This window comes from Alosa sapidissima, chromosome 1 (genome assembly GCF_018492685.1).
Source record: "Alosa sapidissima isolate fAloSap1 chromosome 1, fAloSap1.pri, whole genome shotgun sequence".
NCBI classification, from domain to species: domain Eukaryota; kingdom Metazoa; phylum Chordata; class Actinopteri; order Clupeiformes; family Clupeidae; genus Alosa; species Alosa sapidissima.
The window spans coordinates 19,195,867-19,200,724 of NC_055957.1; positions in this window are offsets into that span (position 1 = coordinate 19,195,867).

A 4,858-nucleotide genomic window follows, 5' to 3' on the forward strand; every position below is an offset into this window, starting at 1 on the left:
AGTATCCTTAACCCAGTAAGGCACTCAGGTTCGTAGAACTGACAGAGACATGGTTCCATAATTTTTTATTTTTTTTTTACACTGTAATTCACATACACATAAAACAGTAAGAGGGCTGAGGCTTACCGGTGGGAGGGAAGTGTATGGCGTTAGATAGCTGCCTTAATTATGCGAGCGCATAAAGAATGAAAACGAGCGTAGATATAGGAATCGAGAGCGTAAATACATAAACATGAGCAGTGGATAATAATCTCGTTGTGAATAAACCTGTTATCACAAGCACAAATATTACAATTACATTATAATTACGTTCACTGGTCAGGTGGCCGTTCACCAGCACTGTCTTCTGCTCGCTCTCGCTTCGGAAGTTTCAGCGCTCTCGTTGTAAATTTTCCAACTGGAAACACGTCATGGACCAGGCTCGGCCAGACGATCGGACTGTATCGATTGAATTCAAACTGCTATGAACTACTATCAGTTTTGTCCACCAGATGTCAGCATTCCAAATTAAAATGGGCGCAAACTATAACCAACATAAACTTGGGACATCGAGTCAGCAGCACCATTTTGTCTACAGCAAGTTACGAAGCAGTTGGTCTAACGTTACTTCGGTATGGAGCCAGAGCGAGAAAACGTGAGTTGAAAAATATTTTACTACATTATTTCATGTTGATGTAGCGTTGAATGACATGATATTTGGTTTTCAGGTTCAATGGCTAAAAGTCTAGCTTCAATTTTAAGAGCCATTTTTCTCAAATGAACGTTAGATGCTAGGAGCTAGCCGTTAATGTCAAGTTAACGTTAACGTCAATCGGAAACCAGCCATTTTAGCTAGTTTAACGAACCAACTATTTCAGTGTTTTATTTGGTGAAATGGTGTAAAACATATTTTTTAAAAAGCTAAAACTTGTACTATTTTGTTGGATGTTTATTTTTTCTCTCTCTCTCTTTTGTCTTAGGACACTATGCGGGAAATTCTGAGCACGGCTCAAAACTTAATACGAGTTATCTCGCAGTCTCCCGCTGGACTACAGGGAATGAGGTTTGTTTTATTCATTGTGTTGAAATTGATGTAGATGGGCTGCCTAGCGTCGCAGTTTCGCTGTGAGAATCATGCAATTTCCATTAACGTTAGTTAAATTGTCAGGCTAGTATTTCATAGCCAGGGTTCTCTGAGGGAGATGAGTGACACTGACCTCGCGCGACCGCTCTTGCGCTATCCCATAGAGCCTCAGTCTAAACGAAAGAGAACATCAGGCTATTTTACGTTCTCTGAGGGAGATGAGTGAGACACAGACCGTGACTTTTTATCGGATAAGGCTAGGCATAGAGTCACAGTCTGTGTCAAACGAATCGACTGAAAGAGAACTGTTACTTCTATACTCTTTGCTGTTAATCCTCAGTGTTCCCGCCGGCGGGACGTTTACCCCCCTCCCCGCAACATTCTAAATCAATTGTATGCACCATATTGCTATGTAACATGTAAGGGATTATGCCCGACGAGGTGTCCATTATCAGAAATAAATGGACGACGCGGAGGCGTGAACTGTCCGACGCGAAGCAGAGGACGGTTGTTTCTGCTAAGTCCATTTATTTCTGATAATGGACGCATCGAAGGGCATTATCCCTTTTATACCATGGTCACTTACGAAATAAATAAATATAAAATCAATTATTAATACTAAATGAGTTTTAGAGTTAAGATTGTTCATTTTTTCAGCTGTTTTTGCAATGCTGTGGAATGTTGATAAGTCACAGCTGAGCAGACTAACTCAGGCGTTGTCAAGCAATGTCATAATAATTTTATAGGTGTAGTATATCACTTTTTAAAGAGCCAGGCAACGTTTTTGTGTAAATTAATCATCTTCGTAAGTCGGTATATGGTTAAATGACTCATTACGAGGCGATTGAAGGCTCTCTCGCCCGCCCCTACTGCCTGTAGGAAGAATATCCCACTTGCAAGTTCGGTGTATCCTACCCGCCGACCGAAGCAGGATCAGTTTACAGCACAGAGGCAGGCTAACAAAACGCTAGAGATTGTTGCAAACGTGTGTATAATGGCAGAGCCGGCGAAGAATATATAATAAGAATTATTATTATTATTATTATCATTATTGTTATTCTACTTTTTTGCTTTCCTGTTTTTGAGGTGGTTAACATGGTCGGAAACTCTCGAAATTTGGGGACCTGTACTATGAAGGGAGCTTAACCTACCCAGATGTAACCCAGGGTTACTTTGTCAAAATAAAACATGAATAACACAGACTGACAGATGAAGGGATTCTGCACACTCGGTCACCGTTTCAGCGAGTGCCACCATCACATTTACCACCACTCCAGCACTCAAGTTGAGGAAACGACCGGGTCCAGTCCAGTGCTAATGACGAACTTTTTAGTGCTTTGGATTGTAGGCTACTTGGGGAGATGGAATCACACTTTAGTGAGCGGAACATAGCACGGCTCTTAACCCTTGTAAGGCGTTCCTAATTTTGTTACAGCCAATGTTCCTGGGTCTGGTGGACCCACTAGAGGGTGACAATTTTTCAGGACTCCCGCGGGGCACAGTAAGCCACGTGCATGTAAGTCAAAGTCACACACCTGCAGATAATAATAAGGTGCACACTTTTTGACCAGTCAGTTGAGAATATGTAGCCTTTGATTTTCATAGAGTGGGGGGATTCCTTGTTAGTTTACGTAAATCAGGCCAACAAGGCTGATTCTGATAATATGATCTGCACAAAAGATAAACTTAGGTAAACAACGATGTGAATATTGTTGTCAAAACCTCAGCCCAGATTCAAACTCTTGGACAGGTGAACTGTTAATTGCTGTGCACCGGCGGCTATCATCAGCTAGCCTTAACGCACCGCGCCACAGAATTGACGACGGGTATGGGTGAATAGGGGGTAAATAACAATAGAGTACACAACTGTTTCACCAGCACATTTAAATGACACGTGTTACATGTTAATTTAAAGCAGTCGTTAATTTACAAGGTCAGCCTATATGAACCAATGAATTAACTTGATGACCCTGAATAAAGAAAAACAGATGATTTCACAGATTAAACTAAGGTAGTCCATCATTCCATCAAGTCTCTGTTATGTGCAGGTATGCCCGTTCACGTGCTACTAAACGTCATTAACCACCTTAGTCCAGACTACTTAAGTTTGGAAACTATCATGTTCCAAACTTACAAAGTACTATGTAAGTATGACAGTTTTGGGAAACAGTCGTAACTTACATGTTGGTTAGTTGAATGATGCATTGTACCACGTTAGTAAAAAGCTAACCTCCGCAGCTGCCCTGTTCACAAGCCAATCAATCAGCGTCAGCGACTACACCGAAAACTGAAGGCGTTTTCTATTGCCATCTCAATGTGAGCTAATCACTAACGTTAGCTGAGATGCTAGTTTTTGTAATGGCAGGAATATACCTGGCCCATAAAAACTAGGGCTGTCAATCGATGAAAAAAAATAATCTAATTAATTACATACTCTGTGATTAATTAATCTAAACATACACACACAAGGCATTTCAGGCCACAGATATAACCTAGGGGACACAATGAAAATTAATGAACACTCCCCTCAATGTCAACACTTATTTCTTTGCATTGATGTGCGACTATAGAGTTGATGAACTCCGGTGATATGCAAATTCCTTGCTGCAGACATTGCAGAGGACTTTATTTTTATCAACACCATCAGGCCATTTTTTAAAAGTAAATGTTCCTATCAATGATCCAGGCAGCACGTTTTCTTCTCTCTCCATTTTACAGTCTAATTTTACTGACTAAAACGGCTCGGGGTCAAAGGTCATACGGAATCGATTAATCTGCACTAATTTTTTTTAATTAGTTATTTTTTCTCAAATTAATTATTCGAAATTAATCAGTTATTTTGACAGCCCTAATAAAAACATAACAAATCACCAGCGAGATGCGCGTTTGGGAGAGTTTCAATTGCATGGGAGGGAGTAGCGAGCTAGCTCTCTGTTTTGTTTGAACGTCAACAGAAGTGATGTTACTGCATTGCTTATAGCACTTTTAATCAGAACATGTGAAAGTGCTTTAAATGTAACAATTTTGTAACTTTGTGTGGGAATAGCAGGTGCAGAAAGACAGAAATTCCTGCACACATACAGACGCACACACACACACACAGCAGGCCCAGTTAGAAAAAGGGCACAGTTAAGGTACATAGCACCTACAATTATTACACTCGGGTCCAGTAGCCGCGAACACCACATTATGTCATGTCGAGTGTCCTGTTAGCTCTTAAACTTTCTGTCACATTTGGTGCATCTACCTAGTCATTTTGTGAACGTGTTAAAATGTGCTCTCTACTTTAAAGAACATTTTGAGCGATCACATAGCCTATGTGCAATGTGGCATAGTCTTAAGAGTCAGTTAGTGCAGCTTGATTTTGAGCAGGATCTTACAAGATCATTTAAAAATAAATGGAAAGACACTATGAGGATATTTTGCTCTCAGAGTAGGCAAATTCAGCTGTAGCCTTGGCCTACTAGTGGTGAGTTTGTTATATTTACTGTATTTACTTTATTGTAGCCTATTCAACACTACGACAGAGTATTAAGGCCACACATGAAGAAAAAAAATATTTTTGCAATGCCGAGATTAAAGTCGACATGTCGATATTAAACTCGACATTTCGAGAATAAAGTTGAAATATCATGTCGACTTTAATCTCGACATTTCATCTTGACATGTCCATCAGAACTAGTTTGGAGAGAGACCGCTCCAAAGTAGACTAGGGTAGGCTAGGACAGTTGAAAAGGAGGACAATTTAATGAAACATTACCGTTTTCTTCGAGTGCAACAACAATAGACAGACAT